Source organism: Marmota monax, unplaced genomic scaffold (genome assembly GCF_021218885.2).
Source record: "Marmota monax isolate L192 unplaced genomic scaffold, Marmota_monax_Labrador192_F-V1.1 WCK01_AAM20220418_F8-fsc00082, whole genome shotgun sequence".
NCBI lineage: Eukaryota > Metazoa > Chordata > Mammalia > Rodentia > Sciuridae > Marmota > Marmota monax.
In genome coordinates, this window is record NW_026695207.1 from 3,363,796 (window position 1) to 3,388,443 (window position 24,648).

General features: G+C 42.7%; 1 long non-coding RNA gene across 1 annotated transcript; it reads right to left on the reverse strand.

The window, feature by feature from the left end:
• Positions 1-1,838: 1,838 nt before the first annotated feature.
• Positions 1,839-24,239, reverse strand: LOC131423660 (uncharacterized). The gene is made up of 3 exons (XR_009225517.1): positions 21,391-24,239; positions 18,578-20,091; positions 1,839-5,726 (listed from the first exon to the last, which is right to left on the reverse strand). It is a non-coding gene; the product is annotated as an uncharacterized LOC131423660 (long non-coding RNA).
• Between the last annotated feature and the right edge of the window lie 409 nt (positions 24,240-24,648).

Below are 24,648 nucleotides of genomic sequence, written 5' to 3' on the forward strand. Positions count from 1 at the left end.
AAATCACCTATAAAAACAGATACTGTCACCTCCTTCTTTAAGTATGCAATTTCATGTTTTTCTCATTTTACTCTAGTGTCTAAAATTTTCAAATCAGCAATATAGGAATGGTCTCTTTTTGATTTTAACGGGAATAACCATATTTTTCATTGCTAACCTAATTTTAAGCTGGTTTGCAATAGGAATGACATTTTATTCTTAGTTCTAAAAGTTTTTTTTTTTTTAATTTAGAAATGAATATTATTAAACGCATTCTTTATATTTATAAAAATATCCCAGAACCTTTCTCCCTTGACCTATTTATTCATTGAAGAATTAGAGAACAGTTTCATTTTATTCCATGATCCTCCTCTCCAGCAATAAAAAATCTATTTAGGCATGGTGTAGTATTACTGAAATGCACTAGTAGATGATATACACAAATATCTTATTAAAGTTTTCACATCTGCAACTCTCTTATATAGCTTAAGTAGTGGTATGCTTTCCTTAAATATTTTAGGATAATGATTTGTAAAATCATCTGCTCACAGTAACATTGAAGACAGATTTCTGATACATTTTAAATTTTTAAGAGTTCTCTCCTGGTGTTCTATTTATTATCAAATCCATCTGAGTTTTTTTGTATCTTTCTAACAAAACATCTATTTCATCAGTGTTTTCAAATTTAGGCAGCATAAAGTTGTGTTTCTGTCAATTTTCTTTGTATTTTAAAATCATTTTCACCTTTTGTTTCAAAGCACTCCTTCTGATCACTGAAGACTCATTATAATTATGCATTAATTCTGAACCTTACAGTTTAATAATGTAAAATGTCATCGGTTTTATTCAATTCTCAGTCTGTATTCTGTCTGAAACATAGATGTTGGTGTTGTGCGGGAACAGGGCTTATTCTAGAAGTCAGAGCTCAGAGATGTGGGAGGAGCTGGAATTGAAGGTCTAAAGAGAGTGGACACTCAGAGACGCAGTGGCCACCTGCTTACCTGGAGCAGAATGAACAGGAGTTTTCCTTTCCAGTTACAGAGGTGGGACCACAAAGGGCAAGAGACCTGCCTCCAGGAGATGTTGCCTCTAAGAACTGTCACCTGTGCAGGTCCACAGCCACATGCCTGGTGGTGGCCCAGGGACAGGGATACTCAGCAGGGCCAGTAAGCCAGATGAATCTGATGCCAACCAGGGAGGGAAAGACAGGCTGGTCTACCAGTTGTCTCTGCAGTTGTCTGTCATTGCACTTGACCACGATGACCCTTTGGAGTAGTGACTTTTTGCTCAACAGTTAATGATCTCACCTTCCAAGCTGTGTGCCCTTCTACTTAGGTCAACTCCAACCAGATCCAGAGAGAAAAGTGTTCTGGAGAATGTAGTCCTCAGCCTTCAACAAGCATACAGCACGTGCCAAAACACATGGACTCAATTAATTCTGGCATTAATTCATAACTGCTATTTTCATTTTTATATGTTTTCCTAATATGTCTTGGAGAATATTTTGATACCTGTTTAAATATATTTTTTTAAATGTAAGGTTAGCAATATTTAATAAAGTGAGAAATGCTTAGATAACCTTTACAAGAATCACCCCCCACCACCAAAAAAATATAGCCAGAAGGGAAACGAAATACAGGGAAATGAAATGATCTGAATATTTGGATAAGTCATAAGAAATCATGAAGAGAGGAAAAAAAATATAAGGTATTTGGATTAAATAGAAAGCAAACAGTAACATGGCAGATAAACACACAACTCTCTCAGTATAACAGTAAATATGAATGGTTTGAATATGCCAAGGTAAAAAATAGAGTTCTGTCAGTTGAGGATTTTAAAATCCAATTATATTCCTGGCAAATTAATTGTTGAGGAAGCAAAGCACATAAGTAAAAATACCACAAGCACTTTGTAGTTGAAACTAAAGTGTAGGCAGGCATTGGGCAGAGGATGCATGGGCTCAGACCTCGGAGGCTTTGGCTGTATGCGGGGGAGCTTGCACTTTATCTTCGTGACACTGGGAACCACTGAAAGATTGCAAGCAAGGAAATGATGTCAACTACAGTTTTAGGAGGATCTGATTTGTTGTTCAATATGGAGGAATGATGGCAGCGAAAAGACATGGCTGAGGTTGTGGCTCAGAGGGGTTCCATCCTCAGGACCACATAAAGTAAAATAAAGATATTGTCTCCACCTATAACTAAAATATAATTTAAAAAAAGACATAGCCCTGAACTAGGGCAGGCACAGCAGCATTGAGTTATGAGTCTGTCTGTGTCTGTGTAGATGTGAAGACAGATTCAGACGTGTACCCATTGATGTGTGATCCCAATGACAACAGCATCACCACTTTTGGTAAAGTTAGAAGTTCTTTATTGTAAATGAAATATTGAAACATACAAGAAAAACGATGGTTTGAAATCCCACTATGAGTATTGTACCGTTTTAGAAGGCTTGCTTTCCCTACCCTGACCACCTGTAGATGTGGTCAGTCTGTGTGATAGGCCTATCCAATGGTGTGTGCTTGTTTCAAAATGCCTTTCTTGAATACTAAACAAGCTGTTGATTTTTCCCACATTCTTTGGCCTTTTATAAATTTTCTGCAATGTATATATTTAAAAAAAAAACAATTATATTCTCTTTAGAGGAGGCAGACTTTAAATACTAGGACACAGGAAGGTTAAATGTAAAAGAATAGGGAAAGGTACTCCAGGGACAGCAAAACAAAGGGAACTAGCAGACTCCTGCAAAAGTCACACCAAGGCAGCGTTCAGACGGAGACCTTACTAGAGACAGACACTTGAAAATGATAAAGCAGTCAGTCCACTAAGACGACATTATAAATCTTATTCCGTATACATCTAAAAACAACTTCAAAATACACACAAAGCAAAATTGACAAAATACAGAGGCTAAGTAGACCAGTTCTGATCATAATGGGCAATTCCTACACTTTATCTTCAAGCAGATAGAAACAGCCGACAATTATAACAAAACAGATAGCAAACTTGGCATAATTAGCATACATAGAATGCTACATTCTAAACTCTTGCATACACTTTATTTTTAAGTGCACATGAAACAGTTTCCAAAATTGGTCATGGCTGGGCAATAAAACAAGCCTCCAATTCTTCAAAAAAATTAAAATAAAAAGATAATGTTCTTTGACAACCGTGGAAGTCAGCTAGGGAAAAAGAAACAGTCAAATACCCAGCTGTTTGAAAATTGAGTTATATAATTCTGAATAAACCAAGGGCAAAGAGGAAATGGGGGAGGACTTCAAGGACTATACAGAACTAAGTGATAATGATGGAGTGACATATCCAAATATATGGGAAAGATTTTAAGCCATGTTTAAAAGAAAAAACTCCTGGCCTAAAATTCATATACCACAAAGAAAAAAAGATCAAAAGTCAGCAATCTAAATTTTCATCATATTCTCAAGAAATTAGAAAAAGGAGAGCAAATTTTAAAAACAAAAGGAAGAATGCAACATGAACAAGGGAAACAATCAAAGAAATATAAAATAAGCATATAATAGAGAATAATCAATCAATAAAAAATTCATTCTTTGAAAACATTAATAGAATTGATCAAGAAAAAGAAAGAATATGTAACCACTATCAGAAATGGCAACGGGGACACTGTACACCTTACAGCCTCAAAGAGTTTACCTCCACTAAACTCTTTCAGGAAATGAAGAGGGGTATAGCTCTAAAGTCACTTTGAGGTCATCATTGCCTTGGTATCAGAATCTGTCAAGGATGTAATAAAAAAGGAGAGCAATGGTCCAATCTCTCATATGAATACAGATGGAATAATCCCAGATAAAATATAAGCTAAATCTAGCAATGTATAAAAATGATAATGCAGGTTTAATTTGGATTTATTACAATGTGACATTGGTTCAAAATTTGAAAGTCAGTCTCAATGTCATTTTCCCATAACATAAAAAAGAAAAATCAGCTAGGCATGGTGGCACACTCCTGTAATCCCAGTGGCTCAGGGGGCTGAGGCTGGGAGGATCATGAGTTCAAAGCCAGCCTTAGGAACAGTGAGGTGCTAAGTAATTTAGTGAGATTCTGTCTCTAAATAAAATACAAATTAGGGCTGAGGATGTGGCTCAGTGGTCAAGTGCCCCTGAGTTCAATCACCAGTACCAAAAAAAAAAGAAAAAAAAAAAGAAAAATCATATGATCATCTAGATGGTGGCAAGAAAACCGTATATAAGATTTAACATCTATTCGCAACTTTAAGAACACTCTTGGAAAGCCAGAACTAGAATAGTACATCCTTAATCCAATAAAAACATCAACAAAAATACTAAAGTAAACTTAACAATAAGAAGTTGAACTCTTGCCCCCAGGAGGGAAGAAAGGCTGCCCATATCACAGTGGGGTTCACACTAATATTAGAGATCCTTTCCAGTGTGATAAGCCAAGAACAATAAATAAGCTAGGACAAAGAATCAAAGGAATAAATAGAAGTCGTTGTTTGCTGATGACACAAATGTGTATATAAATCACTGAAAGAACTCCATGTAGTATACAAATTGATAATCAAATTTGGCAAGAATGTTGAATGCTGTCAGTATAGAAAACAATTTTATTTCCATATCCCAATAAATAAGCAAAACATGAAATATTAAACATATATCATTTATAATAACATACAAAGAAAATGCCTAGAAACTGATATTTGAAAAGTTGTGCAAGACCTTTACTTTGAAAACTACAAAGGAGGCGAGGGGTGTCATTCCTACAGATTGGAAAGACCTCCATTGTTAGGCTGACTTTTCTCTCAAGCTGATTCATGGGTGAGACTCAATTCCAGGTATAATTCTGGCATGTTCATTATTGTGGGAATTAAAAGCTGATTCCAAAGCATATGTGGACATATAAAATCCAAAATTAGCCAAGAGAATCTTGAATCAGAAGAACAAGGTTGGAGAGCCTTCTGTTCCCAGTATTTTCTTTTAACCAATCCAAATCAGCTTTTTTTAAAAAAAAAATGGACATAAATACCCCACTTCTGTTTTGTTTTAAAGAATGTTCTGAAAATTTTTCTTGCTCATCATGAGATATCACACTGTTTGTACTTTTAAATTCTAATTGATAAGTGTGTACTTCTATTATCTTGCTCTTTGGATTTATTTTCCACTTCTCTGTTGTTTCTTCCCTCCTTAAATCTTTTTCCTCATGCTGGTCTGGAGGAGGCATTATATATACTCTGCTCTTTTGAATCTATGTCTTTGGACTTTTAATTATAGAAATGGTTATGTTGGTGATTTTAAATATAAGCTTATAGGATAGCCTTCTCTAATTTTCAAAGTTAAGAATTAAATGTCAGCTTTTGACCTACCACTAGTGGCCCATACCACACACACACAGGCACACACAGGCACACCCCACAGATGTGAATCCTTCCTCCACTTCTCTGTATGTTGAAGGCAGTCTGACCCCTCACAGGCACAGGTTGCATCACACTGCTGTTTTTACCATTCCAGATCTTCTCCGTGGAGAGTAAATTCATTCTTAATGTTTTAGCAGTTCTGTATCCACTGCCGGTCATCTACAGCCCTGTCACCTCCAGGAACGGCCTTTTGCAGCAGGCGTGACCTTTTGCAGTATGTCTCAGCCAGTGGCACTCTCTGCACATCACCCACACCACTGCGCTGGACCAGGACAACCTGCGAACGTGCCTCACACTGGCAAGCGTATGAGCACTGCTTTGGACACTCTCACCGCCTGAAAATCAAAGTGGAATATATGTTAAAATGACATAGAATAATAGAAAAAAAAACATGTGAGCATTCAAGAAGTTTTTAAACATAATTAGTGGAAACATAATTAGTGGAGGCCTCTTTCAGATAGCAATATATATATATATATATATATATATATATAAAATAAGATTGTTTCAAGTATCTTATATTCAGCAAATAAATATACACAATGATAAACACTGAAACCAGCCCAGCTAGATGTGGGATCTCATATAAAGGCAGTATTTCAAATATCTGAGGAGAAGATGAAGTATTGGTCTTTTTTTTTTTGAGAGAGAGAGAGAGAGAGAGAGAGAGAGAGAGAGAGAATTGTTTTAATATTTATTTTTTAGTTTTTTTCAGCGGACACAACATCTTTGTTGGTATGTGGTGCTGAGGATCGAACCCGGGCCGCACGCATGCCAGGCGACCGCGCTACCGCTTGAGCCACATCCCCAGCCCCAAGTATTGGCCTTTCTTTAGGAAAAATCAGTTACATTCCTATTTTGCAACATGCACAAATATCAGATATAGCAGGGAATAAAATATTTCAGTATTACATACAAAGTAGACAAGTCATCTAAAACAAAAACTGAACACATTTCCTTAGAAGACACTATGAAAAACTAAAAGACAAAGAGGGGAAAATCTTTGCAACTAATCTGACGCACGAGTAATGTACTTAATATATAAAGATATGTTAATCATTAAGAAAATGGATAAATATGAATGAATGAAAATGAATGAATATTTCTAGTAGAGAAAATGAATAAAAGATGGTTAGCTCTAGAGATCCAAGATGGTAGGCCAGAGGGTGGCAGCATTCTGTGTCACTCTGTGACCTGGGACTCAAGTAGTGAGAATACTGCTTCTCTGCAAGCAATATTCCTGCTCCCACACGGGAATCATGGTCACTATGCCTGTCCGGGGCTGTAGGCCTCAGCATCAGAGTAGGTCTCCCGACTACTCACCCACACAGGACTAATGGGTACCCAAGCAGGACCATCAACACCCACACAGAACTTTCGGCCACCCACTTGAGCAGAAATCACCACGCCACACCCACACAGGATATCTGGCAGCATCCCACACATAGGAATTTTGGCCACCACTCCTGTGTGGACCCCCATCTACCAACCTGGGGCTCCCCCAGTTGCGGCCATCTTGGGACTCTGCAGCAGCGGACACAGTCTCCTATGCACAGTAGCCTGCCTGCACCCAGGAACTTCACACAGGCTCTGAAGTCAGCCAACAACACTGCAAGCCACAGAGCTTGTCTCAGAACTCATCGTCCAACGCCATCACTTGACACCCCCACTCGACCCGACACCCCACCACTGAAAGCAGGAGCCTCCATGTTGGGTCACCTTCGTCACCATCTTCCAGGTACCCAGTTTCTAACTCCCCCTGCCCTGGAAGCTGCTAACCCAGCACAGTGACACACCCCAGTTATCTTCAGCATCCTGAGGGTGGAGATACCAGCTAATGACAGATGACCCCACCTACTGGATGAGAAGGAAAGCAGGAAAGATACTGACCTCCAACCAAAACAAGCCCTGTGTCTTCCTTCAAGATTTTTTTCCCCTCTCCCTCTCCTTTCTCCTGCCCTCACATCCCCAGCATATGTGAAACCAAGAACTTTGCATGAATAAGGATTTTGAAGACTGGGATGTCTGAATAGTATATTATAACTGTGTTGTATATTCTTTTTATTTTTTTTGTCTTTTTCCCACCAATTTCTGATATTTTAACATTTTTGAATTTTCTTGATATATACGTGTGTTTGTTTTATGTACTCTACTGTCTTCCACTTACTTGACTACCCAAAATTACTTTCTTACCCTTCTCCTGCTACTAATCTTCCTCTCTAGATTTCTCTTTCACATTCCCTAAGATATAACAACACTATATCCTCACCTGTTAATCCTCAGCATATCATCCTACTCCTCACCCCTGGTTCTTTGTCCATCATCAGAAACTGTAAACCCTTTAAACCTACTGAATATATTGTAGATAATAATTGAATTCACCATTCTGTACATTGCGACCAAACTGTAGACATCTTATTAGCAAACATTTGTTTTTAGGGTGTATATTGTTTATATTGGGATCCGATAACATTGTCCTTCTCCTCAAAGGAGAGGTATTGGAACCCTACAGGGGCACTATAAGCCTATAAGGTAAAAACTGACTTCACACAGGCTCTGAAGTCAGCCAAAAACACTGCAAGCCACAGAGCTTGTCTCAGAACTCATTGTCCAACACCATCACTTGACTCCCCCCACTCATATGCCTAGGATCCACAGAGCTAGAAGGGAAGACACATAAGCAACAGGAGAAGACATGGGAAAAAAGTGCCCCAAACAAATCAGGATACCACATTATTAGAATCATGGCCAGCACAGCAGAAGAAATGACAGAGAAGGAGTTCAGGAGGTATGTAATTAAAATGTTCTGTGAATTAAAGGATGACATAAGAGAGCAAATACAGGAAGCAAAAGATTATTTTGACAAAGAGCTACACAAGCAAATACAGGAAGCAAAAGATTACTTCAATAAGGAGATAGAGGTTTTTTAAAAAACAAACAAACAGAAATCCTTGAAATGAAAGAAACAATAAACCAAATTAAAAGTTCAATCAAAAGCATCACCAACAGATTAGACCTCGTGGAAGACAGGACCTCAGACAATGAAGACAAAACATATAATCTTGAAAAGAATATAGACCACATAGTGAAAATGGTAAGAAACCATGGCAGAACATTCAAGAAATATGGGATAGTATAAAAAGTCAAATTTAAGAGTTATTGGGATAGAGGAAGGAATAGAGTTCCAAACCAAAGAAATGAGCAATCTATTCAATGAAATAATGTCAGAAAATATTCCAAACATGAAGAATAAATTGGAAAATCAAATTCAAGAGGCTTACAGAATACCAAATGTACAAAATCACAACAGATCCACACCAAGGCACATTATAATGAAAATGCCTAACATACAGAATAAGGAGAGAATATTAAAAGTCATGAGAGAAAGGAATCATATTACATATAGGGGAACCAATTAGAATATGTGCAGATTTTTCAACCCATACCCTGAAAGCTAGAAGATCCTTGAACAACATATATATCAAGCTCTGAAAGATAATGGGTGCCGACCAAGAATCTTAAATCCAGCAAAATTAAGCTTTAGATTGGATGATGAAATAAAAACCTTCCATAATAAACAAAAGTTAAAAGATTTTACAACTCAAAAGCCTGCACTACAGAACTTCCTCAGCAAAATATTCCATGAAGAGGAATTGAAAAACAACAATGAAAATCAGCAAAGGGAGGTATAACACTAAAGGAAAAACTAATCAAAGGAGAAACCAAGTCAAGTTTAATACCAAAAACAAACAAAAAATGGCTGGGAATACAAATCCTGTCTCAATAATAACCCTGAATGTTAATGGCCTAAACTCACCAATCAAGACATAGACTGGCAGATTGGATTTTAAAAAAAAGATCCAACAATATTCTGCCTCCAGGAGACTCATTTCACAGGAAAGGACATCCACAGACTGAAGGTGAAAGGTTGGGAAAAAGCATACCATACACATGGACTGCGGAAGGAAGCCGGGGTTTCCATCCTCATATCAAATAAAGCAGACTTCAAGCCAAAGTTAATAAAAGGGATAAAGAAGGATATTTCACACTGCTTAAGGGAACAATTCATCAAAAAGACATAACAATAATAAATTTATATGCCCCAAACAATGGAGCATCTATGTTCATCAAACAAACTCTTCTTAGATTCAAGAGTCAAATACAACACAATAATTCTGGGTGACTTTAACACACCCCTTTCGTCACTGGATAGATCTTCCAAACAAAAGCTGAACAAAGAAACTGTAGAACTCAATAATGCAATCAATAACTTAGACTTAACTGACATATATAGAATATTTCATCATTCAATGAACGAATACACTGTCTTTTCAGTAGCACATGGATCCTTCTCTAAAATAGACCATATATTATGCCACAAAGCAACTCTTAGCAAATATAAAAAAGTAGAGATATTACCCTGCATTCTATCAGATCATAATGGAATAAAATTAGAAATCAATGATAAAATAAAAAATGAAAGCTACTCCAACACCTGGAGACTAAATATATGCTACTGAGTGAACAATGGGTTGCAAAAGACATCAAGGAGGAGATTAAAAGATTCTTAGAGGTAAATGAGAACACAGATACAACATATCAAAATCTCTGGGACACTATGAAGACAGTACTAAGAGGAAAGTTCATTGCATGGAGTTCATTCCTTAAAAGAAGAAAAAGTCAACAAATAAATGACTTGACATTACATCTCAAAGCCCTAGGAAAAGAAGAACAAATCAACACCACAAGCAGTAGAAGACAGGAAATAATTAAAATCAGAGCTGAAATCAATGAAATTGAAACAAAAGAAACAAATGAAAAAATTGACAAAACAAAAAGTTAGTTCTTTGAAAAAAATAAATAAAATTGACAAACCCTTAGCCATGCTAACAAAGAGAAGGAGAGAGAAAACTCAAATCACCAACATACATGATGAAAAAGGAAATATTACAACAGACACTGCAGAAATACAGAAGATGATTAAAAATTATTTTGAAAACTTGTACTCCAATAAAATAGAAAATATCAAAAGCATTGACACATTTCTAAGGTCAAATGATTTGCCCACATTGAATCAGGATGATATACAAAATTTAAACAGATCAATTTCAAGTGATGAAATAGAAGACGCCAGCAGAAGTCTACCTACCTAGAAAAGCCCAGGATCAGGTTTCCAAACACAGCCAAGTTCTACAAGACCTCCAGCTGGGTTCTTCAAAGAAGAACTAATACCAATACTCTTTAATTTATTTCAGGAAATAGAAAAAGAGGGAGCACTTCGAAACTCACTCTATGAGGCCAATATCACCCTGATTCCAAAACCAGGCAAAGATACTTTTGTATATCAGTGACAAATCCTCTAAAAGGAAAACAAAAAATACTACCCCGTTTACAATAGCCTCAAAATAAATAAATAAATAAATACTCAGGATGGTTAGCTCTTGTTGGTAAGGTGTGTGCTATAATTGAGTGTAGAAGGCATTGATGCTGTCTGTCAAACCTGTGCAGCCTTCTACCACTCAGGGCCCATCCTGCAGAAACCCAGCTGTCTTTCCTATTAAGACCAATATCTCTAATGAACAGAGATGCAAAAATTCTCAATAAAATTCTGGTAAATCAAATACAAAAACATATCAATAAGATCGTGTACCACAATCAAGTGGGATTCATCCCAGGGATGCAAGGTTGGCTCAACATATGGAAATCAATAAATGTAATTCATCACATCAATAGGCTTAATGATAAAACCATATGATCATCTCAATAGATGCAGAAAAATCATTTGACAAAATACAGCACCCCTTTATGTTCAAAACACTAGAAAAACTAAGGATAACAGGAACTTATCTCAACATCATAAAGGCTATCCATGCTAAGCCCCAGGCCAACATCATTCTAAATGGAAAAAAAAATTGAACGCATTACCTCTAAAACCTGGAACAAGACAGGAATGCCCTCTTTTGCCACCTCTATTTAACATAGTTCTTGAAACTATAGACAGAGCAATCAGAAAAAAGAAATTAAAGGGATACAAATAGAAAAAGAAGAACTCAAATTAGCACTATTTGATTCTATACCTAGAAGCCCCCAAAAATTCCACTAGAAAACTTCTAGAACTAGTACATGAATTCGGCAAAGTAGCAGGATATAAAATCAACACCCATAAGTGAAAAGCACTTCTGTACATCAGTGACAAATCCTCTGAAAGGGAAACAAAGAAAACTACCCCATTTACAATAACCTCAAAACACATACATACACACATACATACATACAATACTCAGGATGGTTAGCTCTTGTTGGTAAGGTGTGTGCTATAATTGAGTGGAGAAGGCATTGATGCTGTCTGTCAAACCTGAGCACCCTTCCACCACTCAGGGCCCATCCTGCAGAAACCCAGCTGGAGGCCAAAGTGAGATGAAGCTGGATGTTCCCTGCAACAGCATTTCTCTTTTTTTTAATGTTGTTTTATTGGTTCTTCTTAGTTGTACATGAAAGTATATCCCATTTTGATGAAATTATACAAGTTTAGGATGAATCTTAGGCTAATTAAGACCTCATTCTTGAGGGTGGACATGGTAGTGGGATTCACTTAGGTAATTTCATATATATACATAGGAAAAATGTTAGATTTATTCTACTGTCTTTCCTATTTCCTCCCTTCCTTTTATTCCCCTTTGTCTAATCTACTGAACTTCTCTTACCACCCCCTCCACCCTTTATTATGGTTCAGCAAAAACATTGAAAACATTCGAGTTTTGGTTTTGGGGGATTGGCTTATTTCATTTAGCACGATATTCTCCAAACCATCCATTTACTGGCAAATGTCATAAATTCCTTCTTCTTTATGGCTCAATAATAATCCACTGTGTATATATACTACATTTTCTTTATCCATTCTTCTGTTGATGGTCATCTAGTTTGGTTCCACAGTTTAGCTATTGTGAATTGAACTGCTATAAACATTGATGTGGCTGTGTCACTGTATATGCTGATGTTAAATCTAAGCTCTTCATAACAAAAGAAACAATCAAGAGCATGAAGAGAGAACCTACAGAATGAGAAAAAAATCTTTGCCACCTGCACCTGAGATAGGGCGTTAATTTCCATAATATACAAAGAATTTAAAAAGGTCTACACACACACACACACACAAATAATAATAATCCAATCAATAAATGGACAAAGGAACTGAACAGACCCTTCTCAAAAGAAGAAATATGAATGCTCAAAAGATACATGAAAAAAATGGGCAACATCTTTAGCAGTTAGAGAAATGCAAATTAAAACTACACTGAGATTCCCTCTCACTCCAGACAGAATGGCAATCTTCAAAAATACAAGCCACAATAAGTGTTGGCACAGATGTGGGGAAAAGCCACACTCATACACTGCTGGTGGGACTGCAAATTGGTGCAACCACTCTGGACAGCAGTAAGGAGATTCCTCAGAAAACTAGGAATGGAACCACCATTTGTCCCAGCTATTCCACTGTTCGGTAACATCATTTCTGATAGTGGACATGCAAACAGAATTGATTATGCATGGATTGAGAATACATTAAACACAATATATTTGTCCATGCAAATGAATGCCAGAAAGCCCTTTGTAAAAGGGTAGTGCTATAGGAATTGACTACAACAATATCAAGAAAACAATCTGCTTTGTATATTCCATTTGTCTAGAAAAATAAATATACATACACACGTGGCGTAAAGTGGCATTTTAATTTCCTATTGCTGCTGTAATAAATCTCCACAGACTTAGTAATTTAAAACCACATAAATGCAGAGGTTAGATCTCTGGAGGTCAGGAATGCAGACTCAGTTTTTCTGGCTAAAGTCAGGGCATCGGTTCAGCTGCTTTCTTCTGGAGGTTCTGAGGAGAGTCCCTTTCCTTTTCCTTTTCAGGTTCTGGTGGCTGAAAAATGTCATTAAGGGCCTCGGCTGGTGGTCCCTTCCTTCCCCTTCGAAGGCAGCGCTCTGTTCCCTGCTGCCATCACCTTACCACCTCTGCCCTCTTACCGGGACAGTAAGACCACGCTGGGCTGCACTGGATAACTCAGGGGTATCTCACTTCCCATGATGAGTGTGTGAGTGTGTGTGTGAGTGCTTGAACGTGGGTGTGAGTGTATGGGGGTAGAGGCTGTGTGTGCAGAGGGGGAGGAAATAACTCCATTTAAGAAGCATCTTATTTTTTATTTTATTATTATTTCGTTGGGGGGGGGTGTTACCGGGGATTGAACTCGGGGTCACTCAGCCACTGAGCCACACCCAGCCCTATTTTGTATTTTATTTAGAGACAGGGTCTCACTGAGTTCCTTAACGCCTCACTTTTGCTGAGTCTGGCTTTGAACTCGTGATCCTGCTGTACTGGCCTCCTGAGCCACTGGGATTACAGGCGGGTGCCACTGCGCCCAGCAAGAAGCATCTTATTTTTCAAAAAGCTAAAATAAAAGTAAAGGAACGGAGTACCAAGTCAAGTGGTTCTGGGACAGCACGCGGTGTTCTGCCGTGGCCCCTGAGCCCAGTGCTTCTGGTCCTCAGTGACTCTCTCATCACAAGCAGAAACAGTGGGAATCAAACCTGGGACTCTTCTTGAGATTTCAGCCCAACCTGAGCCCAAAGCCAGCCTCCTGCCACCCTGCAGCCGGGGGCCCCCGCTGGCTGTCTGCTCCTGAACCCTGAGCCCACCTCACTCCTCCATCCTAGGTGCCATCCTCGCGGTGCTGGTGAGCTGGCCAAGTGCACAAGGTGAATGCTGGCCACAGAGATGGGCGTGTGAACTTCGACACAGGCCTCACGTCTCCTCGTCACATTCCAGTCATGCGCGGCCGAGTGGTCTACTTTTAGACCTAGTCACATACAGTGCGAACTTGAACTTGATTTTGGAAGCTGTCTTGTGTAGTGCTGCTTCACTGGGCCAGGTGCATGGCCTGGTGGAAGACCCAGGGGCGCTGTCCGTGGTGGTAGGACACCTGCACACCCAAGAGAGCACTGCTTTCCACAAGGGCGCTGTGCCACCTCACAGGCACCTTCCGGCTTAGAACTTGGAGCTCAGGGAAGGAAGGGAGGGAGGGAGGGAGGGAGGGAGGAGAGAGAGAAGAAAGGAGGAAAGGAAAGAACCGTCTACTGACCCTAGGACCCAGCTTCCCTTCCCTCCAACAGCAGGTCTGGCTACACCTCTGGCCGAGAGCAAGAAATCGAAGCACCAGGGTAGACATCAGCTTCACAGACTAGAGATTTCGTGTAGTGAGAAGAGTCAGACCCAGCAGGTTGAGCCAAACTGCCCGGTGAACTGGCCTTGGTTGTGAGTAGAAAAGGGAGCATAGCCGGCTGACTTTGGAGGAATCCACATCAAAATTCCCTGTGGGTGTGGGGGTGGTCTCACTGTGGCATCGGTCGCCTCCTTGATCACCAGGGTTGCCTCAGGGACCCCGGCTGGTGTCCCCTTCCTCCCTCAGAGCTCCCTGTATAGTCTCCCAAAGCTGCATGCTCAAAGGGGAGGGTATACAGGTCCCCTCTGGGACCTCCAGGCAAGCTCTTGAAATCATTTGGCTGAGAAAGCATTGCAGGTGTCCAGCCCTGCCAAACAGACTGCAGATATTCACCAGGAAAGTAGAACAAGTTCTGGGTGAGAAGTCCATGGGTCTTCCCTTTATTTCCATCAGCTTGACCTAAGGAGTGAAGGACCCTCCCCTGGACCCTCTGAAGTTTCACTGAGACAATCTGATAACAGGTCAGCAGGGGGAGAAGCACCCAGATTTATTAACACCCCAGGGCTTGCAGGAAGCTGAGCACTCAGTACCCGGTGGGACTCGGGAGCCACACACCCTCCTGCCTGGGAAAGGGGAAGGGGCTAGTTGATGCCTTTTAGGGGGAGGAAGGCCTGGGGAACAAGGTCCTGGCTCTAGTGTCTCTTCCTCTGTGACATGCGTCTAGCCTTCCTTGGTGAATGGCATTCCAGACAGAAGATCCAACGTGATTGAACTCCTCTTTTGTGGACCTGGCCTTAGAAGGTGAAGGAACTTGGGGAGGCCTCTTTCAGCATCTGCTGATCCCCAAATGTCTTTAATAATGGGCCTTCCAGGGCACTATATTTTGGACACCCTCAGGCCCCAAACCTTTGTTTTTCTGCAGGTCTAGCCAGCTCCTGCTCCACTTTGGAGCCTCATCTCCTTTCTGGATACCCGCTGTACCTGCCCTCCTGTCTCGCCTGCCATGTTGCCATATTGGAAAGGCCTTCCAAGTCAGTCCTCCCTATTATCCCACCGCTGTGGCCTAGAGTCCCATCTGTGGACTAGCCAGACTCCTAGTCACATATTTGTCTCCACATGCACTGGCTCGTGGCTTTCCAAGGTCCCCAGGGCTTGCTCAGCAAAGATGACACTTGATAAATCACCACAGCGTGATAATGAGGTCATTAATTCTCCTCACGGACGAAGGACCAAGCACTCACTGTGCGCTCAGACATCTCTCCTGGCCTTGCCAGTGTCTGGAACGAGCCTTGGTTGGCTCTTCAAGGCGCTGAGCTCACTCATCTGGCATCCCCCCCGCTTCACGCTGCACGGAGGACTCTCGTCCTGTTTGGAAATGGTGAATGCCATGGTTGCTTGTTTGATTTTTAATTACATTCCTCTGACTAGCTCGACCTTAAGCTGCCTGATCATACTAAATATTAAATGTGCTTAATTGGTTTTTTGCCTTTGTTTTTCTTTTGAGGGGGGTTGGATTGGGCGCTGGGGATTAAATCCAAGGTGCTTTTACCACTGAGCTAAATTCTCAAATTTTTTTAAATTTTGAGATCGGGCCTCACTAGCTTGCCCAGGCTCTTCTTGAACTTGGCAATCCTCCTGTATCAGCCTCTAGAGTCATTGGGATTACAGGCGTGTGCCCTTGCACTGGTGCTTAATTGCTTTAAAGAGGTTATATAACACTCTTGGAGATAATTCGGATGGCCTTAAATCAGAAACCCAGGAAAGGGTGAGAGGGAGGCAGCTGGGGCTAGGGCTCCGAGCCGCTCAGCTTGGACTCTTCCGTTATTTACCCCGCGGGGAGGAACTGGCGTCTGTTTTCAGACCACACACCCCTGCCATCATTTCGGTCTGTGACCAACAGCCTCAGGATGTTTGGTTTGATCTCTGTGAAGGTGCTAAAGAATGCTCAAGATTTCCTGGGGGCACCTCCTCCCAAGCCCCCTCAAATTCCCAGAGCAGCAGGAAGACCTCTCCCTGCTCCTTCCCAGCCTCAGCCTCAGCCTCAGCATGGAAGCTCAGCCTCCAGAACCTCCCCCTCCCAGAACCCCCCTGATTTCTGGCAGCTTCCCCCTCTGACTGGGGTGCTGCAGGGTAGAACCTTGGCCTCCTTACCCTTGTTTCTCCTGGGCAGAAAGCCTCCTCCAAACCCAGGGGGCCTCTGGCACCTCCCCCAGGCCCCCGGCTGTGCCCTGGACACAGTGGAGCCACCATGGGCTGTGCACCCTGCAGGGTCCCTTCTGCAGGGGAAGCATGCCAGCCTTCCTGGGGTCCTAGGCTGGGTCTCTGCACTTCTCCAATGCACCCACTTGTGCAGAGTGCCACTAACTCTTATGATGAGTCCCTCTGATCAAAATTTAGTAAATTATTTTGTGTACATCATGATGTTTTCAAGTTCTGAATTTTTGAAAGGGTGGGACATACTTGTAAGGGTTCCCGGGATGATTCTATGTTTCACTTTGGCGAGCCTTCAGTGCCCAGTTGTTTGTGAAACACTAAGCTAGGTGCTGCTGGGAAGGAGTTGTCAGGTCATTAACATTTATAACCAGTTGACTTAAAGTAAAACTGATTATCCTTGATAATATGGGTGGGCCTTGTCCAAACAGTTGAAGGCCTTCAGAGCAAAATTTTTCCCTGAGAAGAGAGCATTTTGCCTCAAGCCTGGCACACAGAAATCCTGCCTGAGCTTCCAGCCTGCTCACTGGCCCTTGACTCTCACAATTGAGCGAGCTAACTGATTAAAATAAATCTCATCCATCTGTCCACCCGTCTGTGTGTCCATCCATCCATCCATCCATCCATCCATCCATCCATCCATCTTATTGATTCCGTGACTCTGGAAAACACTGACTGATACACGTACAATACAATTCAGATATATAAACACTGAAATTAGGAATATATTAATGCACTTGCCATGGGGAATAGATTTTTTAATAGGAGCACCTGGTTCACTCTCTGAATCAATTGAATAAAATCCATTGGAAAATTACTTTCCTTTCTGCTTTTCTTATACTTCAGAAACCGGGTTGAAATAAGTATCCACTATTGTGTAAATACTGTTCCTTAGCTGAATGTTATTAATGTAATTTGACTATTGATAAAAAGCCATTGGCATGTCACAGTATTAGATAATTTTAACATATTTTATGTATAAAAATCTGGTTACTACTTTTTATTTCTGTAATGATGCAAATTCTATGGGGAAATTAATATCATGCTATTGTTATTGGAGAAGGGTTTACAGATTTCGGGATGAGGTTTTCCTCTGAGAGTGAATCTGGGCACAGGCCAGACCTGCTGCAGGTGCCTCAACCCAGCTGACCTGAGCGGCTGGTCCCAGAGCCAGGCCCCCGCCCACAGGCTCCCAGGCTGTTTGCACTGACACCTCCAACCTTCCAGTTTTTCAGACCAAACACCCTGGAGCCGTCCTGTGACTCCTTCTACTTTCCACCTTCACTGCGCATCTAGGCCAGGGGCCACCTCTCAGCACTGGCCTCCCCCCCCAGCTGTCATCATCTGTCCCCTATCACTAAAAGCCCTCCAGCCAGTCTCCTGCTCCTAACCCCACTCCTTCCCTGCCTACTCTCCATGCAGGAGCCAGAGATCCTGTGAACCCTGCACCAGACTCAAGCCCTCCTTGGCTCCAAGTCACCAGTGCTTCCTCCCTGGTCAGGAGGAGAGTCACCGACGCACACACCGGCAGCCTTCAAGGACCCCCCGCAGCTCGCCTGCTGTCTGTCCTCTGCCTGGCTCACACAGCTCCACACAGCTGACTTCCCTGCCACCCTTCCAGCCGCCAGCACGTCCCTCCCCTGCCCCCCCCCCCGTCTTTGCAGGGCTCTCCCCTCTGTGGTACTCCTTCCCCAGCTGCCCCACACTGATCCCCTCACCTCCGTTAACCCACTCACAAACCTCCCCAGCCAAGCCTACCTTGAAGGCCTGTTGACGCTCTCCTCTTCTCCCGGGCTCTCTGTCCCTGAGTCCTGCTTCCGTGTGACTCTCCAGCCTTTCCTGTGGCACTGGCTGCTGGATTCACCTGTGTATGTAGCTGTTGATTTCTGTCTTCTCCCACTGGCATCTAAGCTTCATCCACAGATGTTTCTCAGAGTCTGGAAATCCCTGGAGCCCGCCTGTGTGGGTCCACATTAATACGTGTTGAGTGAGAATCATGAAGCGTGAATGCAGCTCCTGGCTTCTGGGGAGGGGCTGGGGGACTTGGGTTCTTCAAAGGCCAGTCGGGCAGCTCCTGGCTCTTCCTACAACTGGAGTCTGAGCAGGAAAGCTTTGGCTGGGCAGGTCCAGGAGGGGTCAGAAAGGGGGTCCAGGAGGAAGCCCGTGTAGGTGGACACAAAAGGAAGCCACCTGGGTGGCTCAGCTGTTCCAGAGCCAAGAGATGTGTTCTTGGAGCATATCTCCTCCTAATTCCTGCTCAAACATGGGACATTCTATCCACAGTGAAGCCACCCAGGTACCAGGAGGGTAGCTTGCATTCTGGCTATGAGGCAGATGGACCCACATTGAAAGTCCTGTGGTACTTAATTTTTTTTTTTTGGTGTCAGGGATTGAACCCAGGAGTGCTTAACCACTGAACCATACCCCCAGACCTTCTTCATTTTTTTTTATTATTTTGGCACAGTCTCACTAAGTTGCTTAGGGCCTCACTAAGGTGCTAAGGCTGGCTTTGAACTTGAGATCCTCCTGCCTCAGCCTCCCAACCTGCTGGGATTACAGGTATGTGCCACAGCACTTGGCCCATCAGTACATATATCAAGGCATGGTCTTCCATGGAGGTGCAGACCTGTGGCTTTGAAATATCACATCCAACCCTATCCATGAGGGCACACAGGGCTGGCCCACCTGGCAGTCTATGGGGCTCCTGTCCACAGACACCTTTATGTCAGGAGGCGTGGCCCTGTGATGAGAGCAGTCACCCACCCTAGGATGGAGCCACCAAGTCTCCTGGTCAGGAAGACACATCCCAGTTACTTAGGGGAAGCAATGGTGAGGCTCAGAACCAGCCTCCAGGCTGGAGTCTACATTGGGGTAGAGCCCAGCCAGGACTCCACTCTCCAGAGTTCAGAGTGCCTTCCTATCCTCTGGCCACAGGTGCCCAGAGAAGGACATTCGTTTGCCGAGTGGGCTACACTGAGGACTGTGGTACAAGACTTCCCTTGAGGTGGGCATCCCGGAGCTAGCCACAGTCCAAGCCAGAAGCTATTGTAACATTGACCCTGTGTCCAAGGAGGCAGAAGGAAAGAAAGGAAGGTGCTGTGCTAATTTCCTGAAATAAAAATAGTTGCCAATAGCAAGTATGAAATGTGCACCTCCCTTTGCCTCAAGCAGAACAGCATTCAAGAAAGAGCTGGACGGGGTGGGGTCTGTGGCTGAGCAGTAGAGCACTGGCCTTGCACCTGTGAGTCACTGGGTTCGATCCTCAGCACCACCTAAAAATAAATGAACAAAATAAAGGTATTGTGTCCATCTACAACTAAAAGCATATATATATTTAAAAAAATTTTTTAAAAAAGAGCTGAGCACAGACACAAATATATATGCTGTATAGCTGTCACCATGAAGGGAAAAGAACATGCTTTTTCCAGTACTTGTTAATTATTCTCAGGAAACATCGTTTTACCCATTCTTGTCAATGATGTTCTTGTATTTCTTGAACAGGCAATCTTGCAAGAATCTGCACTTCATTCCTACAAGATTTGATAAGTTTTCTCACTGGGAACAGAAACGTGAACTGCATAAACCTTTGCTTTTTTTTCTTAACTCATCCCAAGTTGGGTGGGAAAGTTGCTTCTCACTTCTTTGTACAAGTGTAAGTAGACACCCTTTCTTCTCAAAAAATTCCAACAAAACACTTCATTAATCATTTACCTCTTTTGTCTTTATGACTAGTAATAAGTGGAACACCATTTAAATTATAAAACTAAATCTGCACGGTCACAAATCTTACTGGATATAGTATGAAATCCATTGAGAAAGCTGGTAATGGCACGGCAGACTGAAGTCAGAGGGGGCAAAGGTCACATGTGTCACACTCCCCTCCAGTCCCTGGCCAGACACCCACCCAACCCACCTTGGCGTCCTCCCCCCTCGTCCTGGAGGCCCATGTGTTCCAACCCAGGAGATCGAGCTGAGATGCTACTCGGCTCCTGCTCTCCCAGGCCTGCCACCAGCAACACACCAAGTCTGGTCTGGGAAGCAGAGAGGCCTGGACGTGGCACTGCCTGCTGAGGGTCTTTGCATCTGTCTGCCAGCCTTCCAAGACCAGTACACCGTTCTGAGCCACACTCACTGGAGATGCCTGGCTCCCAACAGGGATTTGAATGAGCCCTTCAGTTTGGCTTTGGGGCCTTGTCTAGGCCCCGCCAGGTACATACTTTGGGGCTGTTCATCTTGTGGGTTAGAGAGGCTGATTCCTCCACTGTGGACAGTAGCCAGGCTTCGACATGTTTGAAGAATATCAGATAGGTACTCCAGAATGTATCATCAATTTGGTCTTGTGAAGTATTTTAAAAGGCGATATTTTGTCATGGATTCTGGCCTACAATTTGTGTTTCCAAATCACTTGAAGGGTAATGACATTCTGGACTTTCCACTGGGACCTGAGGACTCCTTGACATCTGTCCCTGCTGTCCTCTCATCCTCTTTTCTACCTGGCCCGTGGAATCACAAAGTTCCACACCCACCATGAACTCCCTCTCATAAGCATGCTGACGTATTTTTGTCCTTACCAAACCGGATATACTTTGCTTCGTTCCCCGTGTTGACCTTGTGAACTCCTAATCGTCCACATCGCGGTGACTTAACCCGGTAGTAGTTCATTTTTCACCCACCAGTCTCCCTGGATGCAGTGGTTGGGTGGTTCTCCTGGGAAGCTCTCGTCCAAGTGCTGATTCAGAGGTCCAGGTCTTTCCATCTCTGGACACTGCCATCCTTAACCATGTCTTCTAAGTTCACTAAGGAAGCACGAGGAGGAAACTTGTGGGAGTATTTTATGCCACAAGCCATTACAAGATCCTGTGACTTCTAACCCTAGAATGTTGGTCAAAACCAATCACCTGGCTTACCCACATGCCACAGTGCTGGGAAATGGAATCTCCTGGACCCCAGGAGAAAAATGAAACCATTCATGTAGGCATAAAATTATTTCAGCTGCTGGCCACCCTTTTGGCCACCATGTTGCTTTATTTTTCTTCAGATATCCTGAAACTGCTCACCTCTTCTCCAAGGAAGAGAACACAGGCCCCTGTCGAGTCACGGCATGCTGCTCAAGCCCAGGGCTAATCATTTCCTGAGCTTATTTCTTTCATTTGTCTCTCACAATTCTGAACATTATCAATTCCAGTTAAAACACACTCCTAAAAATCCATTTTCCAATGATGCCCTCATGATCCTGTAGCAATGATGTGTGCTCCCCAAGTCTCTGCAGGTGACCATCTGCTAACTGTTTCAACACCATATCATAGATGACCCAGCATGCTGTCCTCCCCACCTCTTGCCCAACTGCTAAGAAAATGGCCACACGTTTTTGTAACAGCAGAAACCTGTGTCAGAATATCAATATCCATGGTACAAAATAATTCATTCCAGTTGTTGTAAACAACCCCTAGATTTCAGTGACTCAACAAAATCAAAGGTTATTTCTTATCCATTTCATGTCCAATGAGGTTGTTGAGCTAGGTCATCCTCCTCCAGGCAGTGACTCAGCGATGCAGGCTCCTTCCTCTGTGCCTGTCATGGGACGAGACAGATGGGAGGCCAAGCAAAGTGGCCCTCAGAGTCTATCCTTGGCAGGAAGGATGGGTTTATCAGTAAGCGAAAATTGGGGGGTCTGTATATGACATATTTTCTACTAAAAACGAAAGCCTCTTTATGATCTTTTTCACCTATTCAAGTGGGAAGCGTACTCCCTTCCCAGCCCCCATACTTGGCACACACTTGGTGGCTTAGCATTTTGAGGTGCATTATTCTCAACACAATGAAAGTTCTCAGTAGAGACTACTTTATCTTTTCTTTGAATAGCACCTCTCATCTTGAATGCAGTTGTCACTTTTAATACAACAAAAGCCCCCTAAGTATGGGGCACTGGAAATTCTCAGGACCCAAGTGGCCAGTTAATCCTGGGAAGGTGGTGGGAGGTTCTCTGTACCCTGACGGCTCAGGTCTGTGCTCTGAGACTTCTCTGTTCAAGGACCCCAGGATAGAAAACCTTCCCATTCAGGCAGAACCATTTCCAATTAACTAACAGAAAGGTACCGAATGAGGGGAAAAGCCCATTAGTTCCCTATTACTCTAAGAAAACAGAGGGCTGGAGATGAGTCTGCCTGAAGGGATTTGGAACATCCCCTGAGATGTCTCTGCTCTCAAGGACGGGGTGTGTGGGCATGGACGCTGAGGCTTCTGATGACCTGACCTGACCTGTCAATGTCTATGGGGAGGCACCCCACATCTGGGAGACGCCTTCGGGCACGGACTTTGCACTTTTGTGTTCATCTACATGGAAGTGTTTTGTCTAAAACACTCGGAGTGGAGTGTTGTGACAATTTTCTGTCAGATAGACGTAGAGTGTCTTGAACAAGGGCACCTTTCAGAACCTGCCCCACAGCCCCGGCTGAGCTCGCTGCATCTGCAGGGGCCAGCGGCCCACCAGCCCTCCCCTCCGGGGGGGCCGGCTTGGGGAGGGCATTGAGCTGTGCAGGGGGTGGTCCTTGTGGATGGAAACTTGACCCCTGGAAAATGACCTCTGGTTATCGCCGATGCACCTGCCTTAGAGAGACTGTCCAGCCAGAGCCACTGCAAGGCAGCTCCCTGGACAGGAGGCAGGGAAGCTCAGCCCCAGGGACCAGGGCACGGGAGACAAGAAGTCTCCAGGACCAGGCTGGCTGGCTTCCCCTTCCTCCCACCCAGCTGACTCATCGTGTGGTGGTACAAAGCCTGCCGAATGAGCAAAAGCTCTCTCTTCACTATTGAGCTATTATTCCTTTAATGAATACATTTTGTGCTTTTGAGTTTTGATTTTATACAAAATTGGACAAAAACTACAGAGTTCTCATATAGCTCTCTTTCCCCGAAAGTTCTCCCTACGATCAGTACCACGCATCCTGTAGTACCTTTGATACAATTGATTAATAATATAGTAACCGTTAAAATACAGTAAAAACTAAGTGACATTTAAATGTGATCAGTAAGGTTCACTTGCCATAATGGTTAATTTGAATGTCAACGGGATTGGATTGAGATGCCTAAGATGAAGAGGCTTCTGGGTGTGTCAATGAGGGTGTGTAGGAATGATTGGCATGTGGGACAGTGAACTAGAGTGGAGACCCTCCCTAAGCGTGGGCAGCACCATCCAATAGGTTAGAGGCTGGGATGGAATGAATTTGGAAGAACAAGGATGCAGCAGCAGATGCAGTATAATTCTTCTTTTCAAAAATTTGTTCTTTTTAGTCATACATGACAGTAGAAAGTATTTTATGTATCACACATACATGAAGTATAACTTCCCATTCTTGTGGTTGTACCTGATATGGAGTTACACTGATCGTGTAGTCAGATATAAACATAGGAAAGTTATGTCCAATTCATTTTACTGTCTTTCTCATTCCCATCTCCCCTCCCTTCCCCCCCAATCCCCTGTCCAATCTGGTGAACCTCCATTCCCGCCCCCCCCACTATTATGAGTCAGCATCTGCATATCAGAAAGAACATTCAACCTTTGGTCTTTTGGGACTGGCTTATTTTACTTAACATGATAGTCTCCAGTTCCATCCATTTACTGGCAAATGCCATAATTTTATTCTGCTTTATGGCTGAGTAATATTCCATTGTGTATATGTACCATTTTTTTTTTATCCATTCATCTAGTGAAGGGCATCTAGATTGGTTCCATAGCTTAGCTATTGTGAATTGAGCTGCTATGAACATTGATATGGTTGTGTCACTATAGTATGCTGATTTTAAGTCCTTTGGGTATATGGTGAGGAATGGGA